This window comes from Zophobas morio, unplaced genomic scaffold (assembly GCF_036711695.1).
Source record: "Zophobas morio isolate AGI-343-1 ecotype UQ-CSIRO unplaced genomic scaffold, CSIRO_AGI_Zmor_V1 ptg000022l, whole genome shotgun sequence".
Classification (NCBI taxonomy): Eukaryota; Metazoa; Arthropoda; class Insecta; order Coleoptera; family Tenebrionidae; genus Zophobas; species Zophobas morio.
The window spans coordinates 3,350,477-3,372,333 of record NW_026972127.1 but is presented as its reverse complement, the minus strand read 5'-3'; the positions used below and the strand labels follow the sequence as shown (position 1 = coordinate 3,372,333).

The window sequence follows — 21,857 nt, the reverse complement described above, 5'->3', positions numbered from 1 at the left end:
AAACGGAATTTCACGCAGATCGGAAAATGTTCATTTTTCGACGAAATTTTTCCGCAATCTATGGCAAAATTTTTGGATTTAATCCAGATGAAGTGATATCGTTTAAACGAACCCAGATTTGTCAGAAAATCGCTCTCTTGCCAAATTAGAACCTCCTGAAGAAGAATATGTTGTCAAAAAAATTGCAGGACGGTTTCTTTCGAATTTTGACGTTGAAAATTCTTCCAGATGACTATAAAACTTGAAGAAATCGGTTAGTAAAAATGCAAATACAGAATCTTTGTCCATTCAGCAGTTATGTCAAACTCAAAATTTGGTTTTCGAAAATATTTCAAAAATGGTCTAAAACGTCAAAAGTGCCAAAGTCTTATCTCATCAAATACAACCCCCGCCAACCCGCTCTTTATTTTCTTAGAGGCTAGGTCCTTTGCCAAAATCAGTCTTATCTTATCAAATACTAGCCCCGCCCACCCACCTTCTATTTTTTTAGGGAGTATATCATTTGCCAAAATCAGTCTTATCGTAGTGAGTACTACTCGATTCTTCAGTTTTTCGATTTTTCAACTTTCGAATTTTTCAATTTCTCACTTTTTGAATTTTCAATTTTTTGATCTATCTTTCGATTTTTGATTTCTCTGGGCAACTGAAAAAAACTTTCGATTTTTGAATTTTACAATTTTGGCAGTTTTCCGATTTCTCAGTGGCTCGATTTTTAAAAATATCGAGAAAATAGATGTTTATTTTTTCAAATTTTCGATGTTTGATTTTTTGGCATCGAGTTTTTGGAAGGAAGTAAAAAGTAATTTCGATCACCGATTTGCCATGTTTACCGTAACTTTAAAATATCTGAAAATTTTGTTTCTAATTTTCAATTTTTTCAAATTTCGGTTCTTTTAGTTCAAAAATCGAAAAATGACAAATCGTGAAATGGAAAAATTTTAACTTGAGAACTTGAAAAATTAAAAACCAAAAAATTCCAAAATTGTAAAGGTAAAACTTGAAAAATCAAAAGATTGGAATTAAAAACTGCAAAATTGTCAAACAAATTATCAAATGAAATATTCAAAAGTTGAAAAATCTAAGAACTAAAAAAAATGAAAACTGAAATTTCGAATTCGATTTTATAAGATTTGTTTTTTCAATTTTTCGATATTTCAGTTTTTTATTTTCCGATTATACAGTTGGACAATTTTCCGATTTCTCATTTATCCAATTTTTCAATTTGTCATTTTTTGATTTTTAATTTTTTTATTTTTAGCAAGTCCTAACCCCACCCACCCAGCCTTTATTTTCTTGGAAGAATAAGTCATCTGCCAAAATCAGTCTTATCTTGGAAAGTACTAGCCTCCCGCCCACCCTCCCTTATTTTCTTAGAGAATGTTATTTGCCAAAATCAGTCTCATCTTGACAAGTACTAGCCCCGCCCACCCACCCTTTACTTTCTTAGAAGAGTGGATCATCTGCCAAACTCAGTCTTATCTTGGCAAGTACTAGCCTACCGCCCACCCTCCCTTATTTTCTTAGAGAATATGTTATCTGCCAAAATCAGTCTCATCTTGACAAGTACTAGTACTAAGAAAGTAACGGGTGGGTGGGAGGGGCTAGTACTTGTTAAGATAAGACTGATTTTGGCAGATGACATTCTCTCTAAGAAAGTAACGGGTGGGTGGGAGGGGCTAGTACTTGTTAAGATTAGAGTGATTTTGGCAGATGACATACCCTCTAAGAAAGGAAAGTAACGGGTGGTGATTTGCCAAAACTAGTTTTATATTAGCGTCTTACAGACTTTCAGGTTTCAGAATGTCACAATTCAGGATTCAAAGACCGTATCTGATGACTTTGCATTGCCGGATTGACGATTTCAGTGTTCAAAATGTCCAGGGTTTAGGAAACTCAGAGACAAAAGGCGTGGACTAGAAACAAACGGAGTATAAGAGAGACGGAGAGAACGAAAGTAATGAGGAGAATGAAAATGTAAGAAATATGAGAAAATAATGAAGATAGTAGAAGAATGAAAGAAGCAGAGAGCAAGCTAGAAGTGGGAAAAAGCGAGAAAAAACGGGTTTGAAGGGACAGAGATAGAACAGGCTAGAAGAAATTAAAAGGGACAGAAAAGGTGAAAAGGAAACAGAGAATTTGAAAAGTAGAAAGAGGGAGATAGATGATGCAGACGGAGTGAGATCGGGAAGTTGAAAATCAAAGAGAAAGAGGGAAACATAATGTGAAGGAGAAGGTAAAAAAAGAAGAGAAAAAGGCATAAAACAAGTTACACGTGAAAGAATGAGAGAATAAGACAGAAGAGAAGAGAGAAAACAAGCTGGAAGTGGAAGTGAAAAAAGACAAGCTAGAGAGGAGGGTAGCGAGACGGAATGAAAAATGGAATAGAAGGATCTTCATAAAGGGGATGAGGAGATTGAAAATTATAGATGATATAAAAAATAAGCAAGGTAGAAAGAGAATGTAAGAAAAATAAAACGAAAAACAAAAGAGAACAATCTAGAGGCGGACGAGAGAGACAGAAACGGCAAAATGGAGAGAAAAGAAACGAAAAGGAAGAGAAAAACGGAAGGGAAAAAGGAAATCCGAAAAGGAAAGCGAGGGAGTGGAATCGAAGAGATAGGAAAAGGTTATAAAAGTGAGGAGAAAAAGGTTAGGTGAGAAAGAGATAGAGTGAGAGAGAGAGAGAGAACATGATAGAGGGGAAGGGAGAAGACGGAGAGAGAGAGAAGAGAAACCAGCTGGAGGGGAAAGAGATAACGGGAAAAAGTGAGAACTGAGAGGGACAGAGATAAAGAATAGCAGGGGGCAGAAAGAAGGTGGAAGAAAGAAAGAGTGACAAATTACGAGAGAGGAGGACGAGAGAACAAGCTACAGGCAGGCAGAGAGAAGGCAAAGAAGGCAAAATGGAGGGACAGGAAAGAGAAGAGGGTGAAAAAAAAGAAAATGTGAGGATAGACAAAGAGGAAGAAAAAACAAGTGGGGGGGGGGGGGGCGGAGAGAACACGAAAACAGGCTACAAGGGGACGGGAGAACAGTTTCGTAGTTTAGTTTTAGGATTAGGATTCCACGATTTTCTGATTTCCGATTTCTGTATTGAGGATTTTGGTATTTTGATCCACTTGAACATTTTGTTACTCTGGTTTTTAGGATTCATCGATTTAGGACCGAGGATTACAGTCTTTAAGATGAACATTTAGGAATTTCATGAATCAGGATTCAGATTTATAATTTTAAATCACGGATTTTAAAATTCGCAGTTTCAGGAATTTGGGTTTCGCGTTTCGTAATATCAGGTTTCAGAATGTCACAGTCCAGGATTCAAAGATTGTATTCCGATTCAGCATTCAAAATTTAGAAATGGACAACTTTTCACCCGGGATTCACAATAATTTGAGGATTTTATTACTGTAAATTTCGAGAATCACAGTTTTAGGATTTCAGTGTTCAAAAGTCTGTAGCTTGCGGATTTTAGTATTTATAGTTTTAAGATTTGACAATTATGGTTTTAAGTATCGTGATTTCAGGTTTTAGAATGTCCTAGGTTTAGGAAACTGGAATTCATAATGCAGAGTTCCAAGATTGTAGATTTCTCAATTGCAAGTATCAATTGTCAAAATTTCAGGATCTGCAACCTGAGGATTTTAGTATTCTGGATTTCACCATACTTAGTTTTGTGGTTTCACGACTGTGGATTTTGAGTTTTATAATTTCAAGATTCAAAACTTCAAGATTCATGATTTAAGACGGACTTAAGCTTTCAAAATTCAACATTAAAAATTTCGGAATCGACATTTTTCCACCTGGGATTCACAATTTGAGGATTTTAGTACTGTTAATTTCGAGAATCAGAGTTTTAGGATTTCGTTATTGTGAACTTCGGGTGGGTTATTTTAGGATTGAGAATGTCAATATTCAGGATTTACGGACACGAGGTTTTCGGACTCTGAATTTCTTGATTTTGAACTACTAGAATTACAACTTCAGGTTCCATACTCAAGAATTATAGTATTTAAACATTTCAGTAGTGATCATTTTAATATTTTAGGGTTTTATATATTTCAGCTTTCCTAATTTCAAGCTTTAGGGTTGATGAAAAATTCCGGAATTTCGAATTATAAAAACCCAGAATTTTACCGAGGTAAAATTGGAAATTTGAAATTTAAATTCTTTTATCCTAACATGCTGAATATCGAAATTTTGATTCTGAAATGCTAAATGCTGAGATCCTGAATCCTGAAAGCCTAAATCGTAATCTTAAATATTAAAATTCAAAATTTGGAAATGCTTGAATAAACTATGAATTTTGAAATGCTAAATTTTCGAGTCCCTGAATCCGAAACTCCTGAAATTTCGAATAAATGAAATTTTGAGGTCTGAAGTTCTGAATCCCAATGATCTGCAGCAGCAGTTTTAAGATTTTACGACTGTGGACTTCGGGATTTGTATTTTAGGACTCAAGACGTCAAGATTCGTAATTTAAAGACTTGAGATTTCAAAATTTAATTTTCAAAATTTCGGAATATGGATTCTTAAGTTAAGGATTTCATTATTCTAAATTTCCAGAATCACAGTTTTAGGAGTTGGTTATTGTGAACTTCAAGTTAGTAATTTTGGGATTGAGAATGTTCAGGATATACGAACGTAAGGTTTTAGAATTCTAATTTTCCTAATTCTGGCTTATAATTCATGATCCGTAATAAAAAATTATACTATTTCAACATTTCAGGAATGGCTGTTTTAAAAGTACAGGATTATGTATTTCAACTTTCCTAATTTCAAGTTTTAGAATTGATTAAAAATCCCGGAATTTTGAATTCTAAAAACCCAAAATTCTGTCACGTTAACACTTGAAATTCAAATTCTTCTATCCTAACATGCTGAATAATAAAACATTAACCCTGAAATGCCGAATACTGAAATCCTGAAACCTGAAAGCTTGAATCTGTATTCCAAATATTAAAATTCAAAATCCGGAAATGCTTGAAAAACTACAAATTTGGAATCACAAATTTCGAAGCACGAATCTTGAATCTGAAAGTTCTGAACCGGAACTCCTGAAATTTGGAATACTCAAATGTTGACGCCTGAAACTCGAAATCTGAATATAAAAATCCGAAATATTATGAAATCCTGGTTTAGAAAATGCATTTCGGGTTTCGTAATTTTAAGATTACGATTTCAGGATTCAAGATTTCATAATTTCGATTTCTGGATTTAGGATTTTGGCATTCGAAATTTCCAGATCTACTTACTTGAAGATTTTACTATTCTGGTTTTCAGGATTCATTGTTTTAGGACTGAGGATTGAAAATTACAGACTTTAAGATGAACATTTAGGAATTTTAAGAATTCAGATTTATAATTTTGGATCACAGGATTTAAAATTTCGCAGTTTTAGGAGATTTCAGTATGCAAAGTATCGAAGTCTGTACCTTGAGAATTTTAGTATTTATAGTTTTAAGATTTGAGGTTAATAATGATTTTAGGTTTCGTTATTTAGGTTTTAAAATGTCCAGGATTTTTAGGAAACTGGGACTTCGGAATGCAGAGTTCCAAGATTGTAGATTTCTCAATTGCGGGTGTCAGTTGCCAACATTTTAAGATCTACAACCTGAGGATTTTAGTATTCTAAATTTCACAGCATCCTGAGTTTTAAGATTTTACGATTGTGGATTTCGGGATTTGTATTTTAGAATTCAAGACGTCAAGATTTATAATTTAAAGACTTGAGATTTCAAAATTCAATTTTCAAAATTTCGGAATATGGATTCTTAATTTAGGGATTTTATTATTCTAAATTTCCAGAATTACAGTTTTAGGAGTTGGTTATTGTGAACTTCAAGTTAGTAATTCTGGCTTATAATTCACGATCCATAATAAAAATTATAGTATTTCAACATTTCAGGAGTAGCTGTTTTAAAACTTCAGGATTTCAGCTTTCCTAATTTCAAGTTTTAGAATTGATTAAAAATCCCGGAATTCTGAATTCTAAAAACGCAAAATTCTGTCACGTTAAAACTTGAATTTCAAATTCTTCTATACTAACATGCTGAATAATAAAACATTAACCCTGAAATGCCGAATACTGAAATCCTGAAACCTGAAAGCTTGAATCTGTATCCCAAATATTAAAATTCAAAATCCGGAAATGCTTGAAAAACTACAAATTTGAAATCACAAATTTCGAAGCACGAATCTTGGATCTTAAAGTTCTGAACCGGAACTCCTGAAATTTGGAATACTGAAATTTTTACGCCTAAAACTCAAAATCTCAATATAAAAATCCGAAAAATTATGAAATCCTGATTTATAAAATGCATTTCGGGTTTTATTAAATTATGTACATTATGGACAAGTTCTTCAACACTATTTTTGGCTTTTTTGTTGAAAAAAAAAAAAAATAGAAGACAACTTGTAAAATCTAAATGAAATCAGGAAAACCTGAATTGTAGAAAGTGAAAAATACAAATCCTTGCGTCGAGATCAAGGAACTGAGAGAAAAGGGGAACAGATGAGCGAATTAAGTCACGGTGTCGGAAAAAAAATGACAGGGTTATTAATAGTGTCGCGAAAAAAGAAATATCAAACCAAGAGCTGAAAGCAAATAGAGCATGGGTATTATAGGATGTGAAGAAACGAGGAAATGGAGGAAGGACACGCAAGTAAAAAGGGATGAAAAAATAACACGGTAGACACCGGACTTTTGTTATTCTGCCCGAGACCTGCACGAAAGTAAAAACGAAAGAGACAAACCCGGAATTTTTAAATTACAACCTTGACAGTTCGTCTTTCCGAGTCCATTTCTTAGCCAACAAAGTAACTTCGGCTCTTAGTTCCGAAAGTAAAAATTTTAACAAGAAACAAGTAGGTATGCCGAGATACCTCCCGATGCACCTCCCCCCGGCGTGCGTAAAATCGCGCCTTCATAAAACGCTGAAGGTGGAATTGAAGCCCGAGCCGGCGAAGTGCGATTTGAATTTTTAATGCAACTCAAGTGGAAAGAAATGCCGCTTTTCGCACAATCGCTGTCGCGCACATTGTGAAGACGAAACGTCATCCGGCGTCCTTTCTTCACCAGCTACTGTTAATAAACTCCATTCATCTCGTTTTGCATTGAACTCCGCATCGGATTTTCTCCGGCAGCGCCGTTGCGACACGCCCGATAAAATCGTGGGAACTGGCTCCGAAACCAGACAAGGAAAGAATCCAATTAAGCCGAGAATAAATAAATGAGATTAATTTATTTATCAGGTACAGGAGTATCTCGAAGCGAACACATGTTAATGGAAATTCGGGCAAAACTCGCCGGCCCACGCCATATCGCAACATCTCTTCGGCACCGAAAGTGCGCTTCAACGAAGCACTTAACACTCGTGTAAAACCTTAAGTGCGCTCCACCGTTTGATGGCTGCCACTTGTAAATAAATAAGTTTCTAATGATAGCCACTTGCGAACGAAAAAATTAACGAGTAATTGAGTGCGAATCGGACGTTTTGTTCCTGTGCATTAGCCGCTCGGCTGCGCCTCGGCTCGACGCAGCGGTAAGTAAACTTTTTCACGACACCCACGCTGTATTATTTCTTAGAGTCGCGAAAACAAAGACTTGGTCCGTCTTGTGAAAGAAAGCTTTACTGTTACGGATTTGATGGATGGGAAAGGTCAAACGGCACTTGATTGGAGGTCAGAGGCGGTGTTGTTTCGGATTTGTTGTAATTAACGACTTTCGAAGATGTGGTGCGACCTTAATAAATTTCGTGTTTTATGGAAATGAGGACCGTATGGGAATTTAAATGGTGTGGTGGAGGTATCTGGGCCTCATGTTTAATTCAGGATTTGTTTGGATTTTTACCTCGATCTGTTAATTCGGTTTCACTGGTTGTGCGGTTTTCTCTTTTGTCTTAATTAGTGTCCAACAGCGATGTTTTGACTGTGAGTGAAACCATGAAACAACGCGAATTTGGACGATTTTCGACGAAGAAAAAAATACCACGAATGGGGATCTTAATGATTCTTAATCTTAATAGTTAGGGATGATGCTCCATTTCAGTGGGAGTAAACGAGGGTTAAGATATCCCGCTTTTCATTCGACTAACACGTCATGACTCGTTCGGTTTAACAATCGTCTGAAAAGCTATTCATGTAAACCCAGCTGACGTCTTCTGGGCCATCCGATAATTTTAAACTATAACGTCATTTCGAGGCAGATAACCTAACTGTTAATGTTATAATAAATTTTCGCAGCAAAATACGATATTTATCTAACACACGAGCCCAAATTCTTTCAAACTAATTACTTCAAAAACAAAATAAAAGGAGTCATTGGAATCATTCTAACTACTTCAAAAACCAGGCACAATTGGTTCCCGAGATCCCTTCAAACTATTTCAAATAGCATCAAAAACACAACAAAAGGGGTCGACATTCTATCAAATTACTTCGAAAACGAGAGAAAAGTGGTCCGCGAGATTCTTTCAAATTACTCCAAATACAAGATATCTCCAAGATTCTTTAAAACTACTTCAAACACCAGGTACAAGCGGTGCCCGATGTTCTTTCAAACTACTTCAAAAACAAAAAAGAGGTTCCCGAGATTCTTTCAAATTGCTTCAAAAACAATGCACAGAAATATCACCAAGATTTAGTCAAATTACTTCAGAAACAAAACAAGGTGTCGCCCAGATTCTTGAAAACTACTTCAAAAACTAAATAAAAGTAGCCCTAAGATCCTGCAAACTACTTCAAACACCAGACACAAGGGGTTTTCCCGAGATTACTTTAAATTAGAAGAAATTTTAAATTTTATATTTTCAAAATTTCTGACGATTTGCGGATATTTTTGTTTTTCTGGGTGGTTAAGACTTAGATGTTCAATTTTTGGTGTTTTTAATTTATAAAGTTTTTGAAAAAAAAAAAAAATTAAATATAGAGAACCTAAAAATCAAAAACTAAAAACAACACAAAATTGAAAAAAGATTTATTGTACAATATAAACACTGCAAAATAAAAAAATCGAAAAATTGAAAATTTGTAAAATATAAAAAACAAACATCTAAAACTTTTAAAATTGAAAAAAGAAAAACTGAGAAATTTTAAATGAAAAACTGCAGCAGGCTTCCCTGAGAACATTTCAAATTACTTCAAAAACAAGATAAAAGATCTGCAAGATTCTTTCAAACTACCTCAGGAACAAATCAAAAGGGGTCGTCCAGATAATTCAAAACTACTTCAAAAACAAGACACAGAGGATATCCGAGATTATTTCTAACTATGTATCTACTTCAAAAACAAAACAAATCGGGTCCCCGAGATTCTTTTAAACTACTTCAAAAACCAAAATACAAGGGGTACCCGACACATTTACAAATTACTTCAAAAACAAAACAAAAGGAATTCCCTAGATTCTTTCAAACTACTTCAAATACGAAACAAAGGGGTCCCCGATATTATTTTAAACGAAATACAAAAAGACTCCCAGATTCTATCAAAAATAAAACGGTTACAAAAATTCCCAAAATAATTTTTAATTCTTTAAAAAAGCCATTAAAGATCCCAAAATTCTTTCAAATTCGTCTAAAACAAAATATCAAGATATTTTAAAAACAGAATATCAGTGGCACCCAAGTTTTGAAATTCCATGAAATTCATATCCAAATTCTATGGTTTTAATAAATATTACAATTTGGGAAAGTTCAGGTTTTCAAAACTGTCATTCAATTCTGAAAATCCTTTTTTTTTACTTTTATGTTTATCATGACAGTTCAAATAAAGGACATTTTGAATTTTAAAAGTTTTCAAAATTTCTAAAGATTTGTAGCTAATTTTATTTTTATACGATCTAAAGCCTTTTAGATGAACAATTTTTTGATTTTCAATTTCTCAAGATCTTGAGGAAAATTAAAGATTAAAGATAGAGAAATTGAAAAATTAAGCCACAAAGTCGTAAAATTGAAAAGTTGGAAAAATGAACGATTGAAAAATCGAAAAACCGACAAAGTGAAAAATCAAAAATTAAAAAAAAAAGGAAACGAAAAAAGAATTATTGTCAGATCTAAACACCGCAAAATCGAAACATTGCAATCTGAAAAATGAAAAACTGATAAATAAAAAATCGAAAAACTGAAGAAATTGTAAAATAGAAAAATAAACATCTAAAAATTGTAGAACTGAAAGAAGAAAAATTGGACACTCAAAAAAGAAAAATTTAAAAATCTAAATTCTGAAAAATCAAGAAATTCAAAACTGGAAAATTAAAATGAAAAATTGAAAAATCAAAAAACTGATAAAGTTAAAATTGAAATCTACAAAAACTGCAAATCGAAAACTTGAAAAATCGAAAAACCAACAAATTGAAAAATTAAGAACTTAAAAACAAAAAATAAACATATGAAAATTGTAAAATTAAAAAGACGAAAATCAAACACTCAAAAAAAGAAAAATTAAAAAATCTAAATACTGAAAAATAAAAAAAAAAATGGAATTATTATAAAATCGCGAAATTCAAAACGGAAAATATAAATGAAAAATCGGAAAATCAAAAAAATAAAGTCAAAAGGAAACTTACAAAAACTGAAAAATTGTAAAATACAAAAATGGAAAATACATCTATAACATTATAAAAAATCTAAACACTGAAAAATCAAAAAATTCAAAAATGGAATTATTGCAAAATCGAGAAACTGCAAACCGGAAAAATCAAATGAAAAATTGAAAAATAAAAAAACTGATAAATTTACTCGTAAAATGGAGAACTAACAAAAATTGCAAATCGAGAAATTGAAAAATCGAAAAAATAAAGTCACAAGGAAAAATAAAAAGGAATTGAAAAATCTAAAAATCGAGAAAACGGAAAACTGTAAAATGTAAAACTGAAAAAGAAACATCTAAAAATTGTACAATTCATATGCAAATTCTATGGTTTCAATAAATGTTATAATCTTTTAGGAAGCTTCAGGTTTTCAAAATTGTTATTTAAACCCAAAAAAAAACATTTTTTGACTTTTATGTTCATGACAGTTCAAATGAAGGATATTTTGACTTTTAAAACTTTTCAAAATTTCTACAGATTTGTAGCCAATTTTGTTTTTTTAGGTTGTGAAGACTTTTAGATGCACAATTTTTCGATTTTTAATTTCTCAACAACTTGAAAAAATTTAAATATGTAATTGAAACATCGGAAAAATGAAAGATTGAAAAATTGAAAAACTAAGAAAATGAAAAATCAAAAATTAAAAAAACGAAACTTGAAAAAAGAATTATTGTCAGATCTAAACACTGAAAAATCGAAAAATCGCAAACTGAAAAATAAAAAACTGAAAAATAATTAATTAAAAATTGTAGAACTGAGAAATCAAGAAATTAAACAAAAAATGTAAAACCGAGAAATTCCAAAACGGAAAATTAAAATGAAAATTTTAAATGGAAATCTCCAAAAATTTCAAATCGAAAACTTGAAAAATCGAAAAAAAAGTCATAAAGAAAAATAAAAAAAAAATTAAAATAGAAAAACCGAGAAACTGAAAAATTAAAAACTAAAAAACGATAATCCGAAAATAAGAAAAATTGCAAATTCGAAAAATTGTAACATGACAACATCGAAAAATTGCAAAGTTAAAAAAAACTAAAAACCGAAAAATCGAAAAACTGAAAAATTGTAAAATACAAAAATTAAAAAATAAACATCTAAAAATTGTAAAACTGAAAAAAAAGAAAACTGAGTACTCAAAAAAACAAAATTTAAAAATCTAAATATTGAAAATTCAAAAAATTCAAACATGGAATTATTGTAAAATCGACAAATTGCTAAACGGAAAATCCAAATGAAAAATTAAAAACTCAAAAAAATTATAAATATAAAACTGAAAACTACAAAAATTGCAAACAAAAAATTGAAAAATCGAAAAAATAAAGTCACAAGGAAAAATTTAAAAAATTGAAAAATTGAAAAATCGAAAAATCGAGAAAGAGGACAATTAAAAACTGAAAAAACGAAAAACTGAAAATAAGAATAATTAATTGTAGTAAATCCAAAAATGAAATTATTGTAAAAGGAAAATTAAAACGAAAAATTGAAAAATCAAAAAACTGATAAAGTTAAAATGGAAATCTACAAAAACTGCAAATCGAAAACTTGAAAAATCGAAAATCCGACAAATTGAAAAATTAAGAACTTAAAAACAAAAAATAAACATATGAAAATTGTACAATTAAAAAGGCGAAAATCAAACACTCAAAAAAGGAAAAATTAAAAAAATCTAAATACTGAAAAATCAAAAAATTCAAAAATGGAATTATTGTAAAATCGCGAAATTCAAAACGGAAAATCTAAATGAAAAATCGGAAATTCAAAAAAATAAAGTCATAAGGAAAAATTGAAAAATCGAAAAACCGAAAAATTGAAAAACTGAAAAATTGTAAATTACAAAAATAGAGATATAAACATCTAAAAATTGCAAAATTGAAAAAGAGAAAATTGAACATTCAACAAAAGAAAAATTAAAAAATCCAAATACTGAAAAACAAAAAAATTCAAAAATGGAATTATTGCAAAATCGAGAAATTGCAAAACGGAAAATTCAAATGAAAAATCAAAAAACTGATAAATTTGAAATTGCAAATTGAAAAACTGAAAAATCGAAAAAATAAAGTCACAAGGAAAAATAATAAACCGAGAAACTGAAAAATTAAAAACTAAAACCGAAAAACTGAAAATAAGAGTAATTAATTGTAAAATCTAAACAATGCAAAGTCGAAATATTGCAAACTCGAAAAAATTGTAACATTAGAACATTGAACAATCCCAAAATAAATAGTCGAGGAACTAAAAACTAAGGATCGAAAAATCGAAAAACTAAAACACAAAACTTGAAAAATAAACATGTATAAACTGTAAAATTGAACTTCCAAATAAATAAAAATTAAAAAATCTAAATACTGAAAAATCACAAAACTGATAAATTTAAAACGGAAAACTAAAAACATTTTAAACCAAAAAATTGGAAAATCGAAAAAATAGTCGATTTGTTTAACAAATTCAAAAGTTGAAAATTTGAAATCTAAAAAAATTGCAAATTGTAAAAAAAATAGTAATTCATACTTGAAAATCCAAAAAATGAATTAACTGAAACATTGAAAAAATCAAAAATTGAGAAATTTAGAAATTGAAAATTTCAGAATACAGAAACCGAAAAAAAAAGAAAAAGAAGGTACATGGAGCCCTCGAGATTCTTTCTGATATTTCAAAAACAACTAATTACTTCGAAAACAAAACACGAGAGGTCCCCTGGATAGAACCTTCCAGTCCCTGAAGCACAACCCATTAAAGTCCCCTTCTTTACTGCATACTATATTTGTGGTTCATTAATCCGCCCTTAACGTTTAACTTAGAAAAAACTTCAAAACTGTACGAGAAAACTTGAAAGCCGCTCTGAACTCTTACAAACGCTTTAAGATTACTGTGAACATGACAAATCTATATCTGCTCATACCCTGCAAAATTCTGATCACGTCACCTCAAAAATTTGCCACGTAAATCCTGTTTAAAGTGTGTGCAATGATTTCGAAATACCTCACTATAAATTTGAAGTATTTTTTTCAATAAACTTGAGACGACGTCATCACTTTTTTTAAGAAAAACCAAACCTCCCATTAACTTTAATTAACTCCGGTCGTCGCGTCACACCTTACTCAGCACTTCCACCTCGCTCCGAATTTATCTCCTCACTCGAAAAAACAACATTTTGCATGTATCCGAAAACGCCATAAATCGCCAGTCGCATATGTTAAGAAACTAGAACATCCATAAATCTCTCCGTTTTTCAATTTGACTCCGGCACCTCGTCCTGCTGAATCCTGCAGAAACTTCCGAATCACTTAATACCACTCCATTTAATAATCGAACCCGATCCCCAATTAACGAATAATTTAATTCCGCCATAGAATCAATGAAAGCCGCCCTTGTAAACATCCTATTACACGTAATCCTTGACCCTTTTTGATAATTCCCCCGCAAGAGCATCCCTTTCTGCGGTCGCCCCTAAAAACTTGGCTTTACAACGGCGGAAAGCAGCGTCGAGACGTCGAAATCGATAGCATCGGCGCCGAAAGACCCAAGTCCGTGTTCCTCTGCACGAGCATTCGCCAAACGCCATTAGGTCAGTGTCGCTGGATCCGGCCCAAATTGCAATTTACAAGGGGAGCTGACTTATTCTTTTAATCGCATTCCGGAAAATCGCTGATATTGCCGGAGCGGAAAGTCCGGTATTTCCGAGTTACGATCCGGAGTACCGTGCGAAACGACTGAAAACCTGATCGTTTTCATAAATTCCAAAACTGAAACAGCGACTGGCTCGTAGGCGCTTAGTTTCTTCATTAACGGAAGAACTAAGTAATCTTCTGCTCCGGTTTAGGTAAAATGGAACTACGCGAACTCGATGTAACGCTAATTTGGAAGTTAGTTACTCTCCAGAGGTTATTTTTTTGTCGTGCATTCGCTCAGTGTTTCTGGATGAGGCCCAAATTGGGGCTTGGAGTTGACTTATTCTTTTAATCACATTCCGGAAAATCGCCGATACTGTCGTCCCGCTAAGCTCGGTTATTATCCGGGCGGAGGAGCAGCAAGACGGAAAATTATTGTTATTATTAAATCAAGATGATGGCAGGGTTATTCAAATGAGATGGGCGGGAAAGAAAAACACACGGGAAAAGAAATTATAATGGAGGGATGTTTCTGAGGTTTATTTATTACGGAGGGTGGGTGTCGAAAGAGCCGCCGGAATAATAAAATTCGCACTGTAGGCTGATCATTTTTCATCAGTGTAATTTAACGATGCGAGTACTATGTTACTGGACTTTAGTAGATTTTGTTAAAGCGGATATGATGTATCATCCATCACGTATTTGAAAATGTTGCTCTAAATTTATTTAGACAGAATGTATACAATTAAATAAAGCACTAGGAGTTCCTGCATAAGTCCCGAGATTCTTTCAAATTCTTTCAAACACAAAACACCAGAAGTCCCCAAATTTTTTTCGAATTTTTTCAAAAACAAGACAAGTAGATAAAATTAAAAAATCGGAAAACTGAAACATTGAAATATCGAAAAATTCAAAATTAAGAAATTAGAAATTGAACAAAACTGAAAATTCAAAAAATCTAACTCAAAAATGAAAAAAATTAAAAATCGGTATACCAAAAACCGAAAAACTGGAATATCAAAACTAAAATAACGAAAAATTGTGTGAAGATAAGAATAACTGCAAAAACCGAAACATCACAATCTCGAAAAATTGAGAAATCGAAGATTTGAAAAAAAACTGGAAAATTGGAAAATCAAAAACTGAAAAATCGAAACATTGATAAAAACAAAAAATTATAAAATCGCAAAATTATGACAGTGGAGCATCAAGAATTAAAAGTTGAACATTGAAAAACTAAAAAATCAAAAATTCGAAAAATGGAAAATTTTAAAATTAAAAAATTGAATAACTTAAAAATAAATACTTAGTTACTTACCTAAAAATTATATGAAAAAAAGGAATCTTAAAAGTAAAAAAAAAATAAAACAAATTAAAAACTAATAAAAACACAAAACTGAAAAATTATAACCCGAAAAATTCGAACGAAAAAGCGAAAAACTGAAAAATTTAAAATAGAAAACTGGAAAAATTGCAAATCAAAAAAATTAAAAGTCACAACGAAAAATCGAAAAATTAATAAATTCAGAAGCTGAAAAATTGAAAAATTTGATTTCAAAAAAATTACAAATAGAAAAACTGAAACACCGAAAAACTGAAAAAATTGATGAATCAGAGGCCGAAAATCGAAAACCTGAAAAAGTTGTTCAATGAAAACTCGAAAAATGGATTTTTGAAAAATCAAAAACTGAAACGTCGAAACATTGATAAAAACAAAAAATTATCAAATCGCAAAATTATAACAGTGGACCATCAAAAATTAAAAGTTGAACATTGAAAAACTGAAAAATCAAAAATTCGAAAAATTTAAAATTTTAAAATCAAAAAATTAAATAACTGAAAAATAAATACTTACCTAAAAATTATACGAAAAAAAGAAATTTTAAAAGTCAAAAAAAACAAATTAAATTAAAAACACAAAACTGAAAAATCAAAAAATTGAAAAATCGAGATATTGGAAAAGCGGAAAAATTATAACCCGAAAAATTCGAACGAAAAAATGCAAAAGCGAAACACTGAAAAATTTAAAATAGAAAACTGGAAAAATTGCAAATCAAAAAAATTAAAAGGCACAATGAAAAATCGAAAAATTAATAAATTCAGAAGCTGAAAAATTGAAAAATTTGAATTTGAAATCATGAAAATTACAAATAGAAAAACGAAACACCGACAAACTGAAAAAATTGATCACTCAGAGGTCGAAAATCGAAAACCTGAAAAAGTTTTTAAATGAAACTCGAAAAATGGATTTTTGATGATGATGAAAAACTGAAACATCGAAACATTGATAAAAACAAAAAATTATCAAATCGCAAAATTATAACAGTGGAGCATTAAAAATTAAAAGAATATTAAAAAACAAATACTAAAAAATTGAAAAATTGAAAAATCGAAATACATATTCTAAAACTGAAAAATTATTATAAACCGAAAAATTCGAATAAAAAAATGAAAAATCGAAGACCTGAAAAATTTTAAATGGAAAATTGAAAACATTGCAAATCGAAAAAATAAAAAATCGCCAAGAAACATTGAAAATTTAACAAATTCAAAAGTTGAAAAATTGAAGCACCGAAAAACTGCCAAAAATTAATCCCTTGGCGATTGAAAAATCGAAAACCTGAAATTTTTTTTTTAGTGAAAACTCGAAAAATGGATTATGGAAAATCAAAAACTGAAACATCGAACGTTGATAAAAACAAAAAATTTATAAAAATGAAGCATCAAAAATTATAAGTTGAGCACTGAAAAACTAAAAACCGAAAACCTGAAAAATTTTTTAAAAACTCGAAAAATGGATTACTGAAAAATCAGAAAAACCAAAAAAATTGAAAAGTTAACAACTTAAAAACTGTAAAATAAAACATAAAAAATTTCATTAAAATAAAAAAATCTAGATACTTAAAAATCAAAATATTGAAATTCCCAATGATTGTAAAATTGAAATATTGCGAATTGAAAAATTGCAAATCAAAAAGTAAATCTCGAAAAGCTGTAACTTCAGAAATTGAAAAATTGTAATTTATGATCGAAAAACTCAAACAGCCCAAAGAGAAATATGAGAAGAAATGTCAAATTCAAAAGTTCAAAATTTAAAACTGAAATCTAGAAAAATTGCATATCGAACAATTGAAAAATCTGAGTTATAAATCGAGAAATTAAAAAATCAAAAAAATGGAAATCTGACGATATTAATATACGAAATATGTACTGAAAAATTTTAAACTGAAACCTAGATAAATTACAAATCGAAAAATTGAATTTTCAGAAGAAGAAAAATCGAAACTTGAACAATTTAAAAGAAAAACTTAAAAATTGCAATTCGAACAATGGATTATTTAAAAAATGATAAAAATCGCAAAATGGACAATCATAAAAATCAAAAAATTGATAAATTCAATATTTGAAAAATTGAAAAATTTACAATTGAAATCTTCAAAAATGCAAATCGAAAGACTCAGAGAACGAAAAGTTTAAAATCGAGAAACTAAAAAGTCGAAGAAAAATCGAAAATTCGACAAATTTAAATGGAAAACTCAAAAACTTGCAAATCCATAAATGGATTAATTGAAAAATCGAAAATTTGACAAATTCGAAAGTTGAAAAATTTTTTAAATTTTAAACTCCAAATCGCAAAATTGAAAGGACCAAAATCTGAAAATCTGGAACATTTTAAAATGGAAAACTCGAAAAATTGCAAATCGAAAATGCATTAATTTAAAAATGGGAAAAATCGGAAAAATTGTAGTTGAAGATCGAGAAAATCAAACAGCACAAAGAAAAATCTAAGAAAAAATGTTAAATTCAAAAGCTGAAAAATTTTGGAAATTTTAAACTGAAGTCTGGAAAATACGCACATCGAAAAATTGAAAAATCTAAAAGTTAAAAACCGAAAAATTAAAAAAATCACAAAAAATCGAAAAATTGACCATTTTAAATCTGAAATATGTACTGAAAATTTTACACTAAAACCTAGAAAAATTGCAAATCAAAAAATTGGAGGAACGAAAAACTGAAAACTCAAAAAATTCAATAATCTAGTAGTTGAAAAATCGAAAAATGAACAATTTTTAACCGAAAATCCGAATAATTGCAATTCGAAAAATGGATTAATTTAAAAATGATTAAAATCGCAAAATAGAAAATCACAAAAAAAAATGAAAATTAGAAAATTCAAAACTTGAAAAACTGAAAAATTTTAAATTGAAATCGTGGAAAATTGCAAATCGAAAGACTGAAAGGACGAAAAGTTAAAAATCGCGAAACTAAAAAATCAAAGAAAAATCGAAAAACCATTGAGAAATCTAAAATTTAAATCTAGAAAAATTGCAAATCGAAAAATTGAAGGAACGAAAAAATCGAAAAACTGAAAAATTCAGAAGTGAATAAATCGAAAAAAAAAATTAAAATGGAAAATTCGAAAAATTGGATAATTAACAATTTAAAAAGTGTAAAATGAAATATCAAAAAAATAAATGAAGTAAAAAAATCTAGATACTTGAAAATAGGAAATTGAATAACAAAAAAATTTAAAACTATAAACTCGAAAACTGCTAATTCAGAAATTGAAAAATTGGAATTTAAGATGGCGAAATCGGAGAAAAAATGTCAAATTCAAAAGTTGAAAAATTTTTAAATTTAAATCTGAAATCTAGAAAAACTGCACTTCGAAAAATTGAAAAATTTAAAAGTCAAAAATTGAGAAATTAAAAAACCAAAAAATAGGACAAGTGACAATTTTCAAATCTGAAATATGTATTGAAAAATTTTAAACTAAAACCTACAGAAATTCCAAATCGAAAAATTATAGGAATGAAAAAATGAAAAATCGAAAAATTGCAAATATAGAAAAAATCACAAAAAACGAAAAATTGATAAATTTAAAACATGAAAATTTGAAAAATTATAAATTGAAATCTTGAAAAATTGGAAATCGAAAAACTTGAAACAAATAGAAAAACTAAAAAATCAAAGATAAATGAAAAAAATCACAAATTTAAAAGTTGAACTATTAAAAAATCTAAAATTTAAATATAGAAAAATTGCAAATCGAAAAACTGAAGAGTGAAAAACTAAATAATCGAAAAAAACTCGAAAAATGTAATAATTCACAAGTGGAAAAATAGAAAACTTCAAAAATTTTAAAATGGAAAATTCGAAAAATGGATTAATTGAAAATCGAGGAAATCAACAACACAAAGATGAATCTGAGAAAAAATTGAAAAATCTAGAAGTTAAAAACCGAGAAATTAAAAAAAAATCACAAAAAAAACGAAAAATTGACCGTTTTAAAATCTGAAATGGGTATTGAAAGATTTAAAACTAAAACCTAGAAAAATTGCAAATACAAAAATTGAACAATTTTTAACGGAAAACTCGAAAAATTGCGATTCGAGAAATGGATTCATTGAAAAATGATAAAAATCGCAAATATAGAAAAAATCACAAAAAAACGAAACATTGATAGATTTAAAACATGAAAAATTGAAACATTTTAAATTGAAATCTTGAAATTTTGCAAATCGAAAGAGTGAAAGAACGAGAAAAGTTAAATATTAAGAAATATAAAATCTAAATCTAGAAAAATTGCAACCAAAAACTTGAATCATTTTAAAATGGAGTACTCGAAAAATTGCGAATCGAAAAATGGATTAATTGAAAACCGAAAAATTGACAAATGCGAAAGTTGAAAAATTGAAAAATTTAAATTTGAAATCAAGACAAATTCCAAACAGAAACACTGAAACACCAAAAAACTGAAAAAACAAATCATTGAGAAGTTGAAAAATCGAAAACCTGAAATTTTTTAAAAAATTGAGAAACTGAAAATTTGAAAATCGAAAAATTGAGAAAAATCTGAAAACTGAAAAAGTGTAAAATGAAACAGCAACAAAAAAATAAATAAACTTGGAACATTTTAATGGAAAACTCGAAAAATAGCAAATTGAAAAATGGATTAATTGAAAAATCAAATTTAAAAGTTGAAATATTGAGGGAACCAAAAACTGAAAAACCGAAAAATTTAATAGTTTAGTTTTAAAATCTAAAGCTTGAAACATCTTAACGGAAAACTTGAAAAATTGCAAATCGAAAAATCGATTAATTGAAGAATGGGAAGAACCGGAAAATAGAAAATCACCAATCGAGAAACTGAAAAATTCAGAAGTTGAAAAATTGAAAAAATCATCAAATCGAAAGATCGAAAAAACGAAAAACTAAAGAATACAAAAATTTCGTAATTCAGAGGTCGAAAAAATACAAATCAAAAAATGGATTAATTAAAAACAAAAGACCAGAAGTTTCAACATTGTCCTAAAATCTTAAAAAAGACACTAGAGACCCCAAGATTTTTTTTCTCCAAAACTCAAAACCAAGAACTCCAAAAGCATTACAGACAAACGAAATTCATAAATATTTTTTTGATACCGCCTGTATGTTAGTAGTTTCGACAATAAATTGAAACATTTTGTAAAATAATGTAATTTTGTCGATTTTTTTATTGATTTCGACGGCAAATTTTCGCCATTTTTTTTTTTTAATTTTGAATTTTTTGTCAAAAATCTATACCTCCAAGGTAAAAATGAAAACGGATTAATAAACCACAAGTACAGAAGTACGTTATGTGAAAGTTTAATCGAACGAATTCGTTCCGGGGCACTTAACCACAAAAAATCCGCCATTCTGCCATGAATACAGCATGTTCGTTAAATTAAACTCCTACACAGTGTTTACTCCGATACCCGCACAAAATCATCACAAAGCAGCAGTCGTAGCCACCGGCACCGACAGCTAATTGCTAGTTAAAACTGCCGTTGTAACCGAACCGGCCCTTTTCGCCCCACCTCCTTCCAGTGCGAAAACCAATTAATCAGAACCTCCTCCAAACGTTCGGTAATTACGCTGACAAACGATCTTTTGTGAAGAAAATATTTAGTGTAAATTTCGCGCGAGTACGGAACGGCAATTAATTACTCGCCGGATCTGAAATCTCCACCGTACGTACCTGTCTTTGAGTAAAGTACACCTCCGAAACTTATTACACCTTTCATAATGAAGTACAGAGCTGGCAAGTTCGCAGATTTATGGCCCAAACCTTCTCGAGGATATTTCCCATTCGGAAGGGCGGCCGTTTCCTCTTTTTCCACGCATACACGTCGTGTTGACGTTCAAATCGATTAGGCCCAAATTGGCTGTGCTAAATGGCGTTTTATGAAGAGGGATTAGAGGTCTCGCTTGGACTGCCAGGCTAATAGAATAGTCTGGTAGGTAGTTGTTCTATCCTGTCTTGAATTCATTTCGCTGGAGAGAGTGAAGTATGACTCGTTCCTAATCTAAGGAATTTTCACAATTGAGACAAGGGTAACCGCAAACCGAACGGCATTCCTTCAAGTTTATGTGCAGTGGGCGTTAGACAGAGCCTGGAATTTCGTGGAGGGTTTGAGACGTAATGGACTTTGGTAATTGTGACTATTTTGCAAGTTATTGGAAGCTTACTTAAGTTTAAGTACGTCTTTTTATAACGTTCAATTCAACAACTCATTATAAACAAATATAGGAAGTTTTCCAGTTCAAGTCCACTATTAGTTCGCAACTAACGACCATTGAATGATTTATCCAAACTTTTGTTTCCACTGGGGAGATGATTGCCAAAGCAAACATATCAT

General features: G+C 30.3%; 1 protein-coding gene across 1 annotated transcript in view; it reads right to left on the bottom strand.

Annotated features, from left to right (window-relative positions):
• Nucleotides 1-21,857, bottom strand: part of Dally (division abnormally delayed) — a 346,375-nt gene that overhangs the window by 278,059 nt on the left and 46,459 nt on the right. The window lies entirely within an intron of this gene.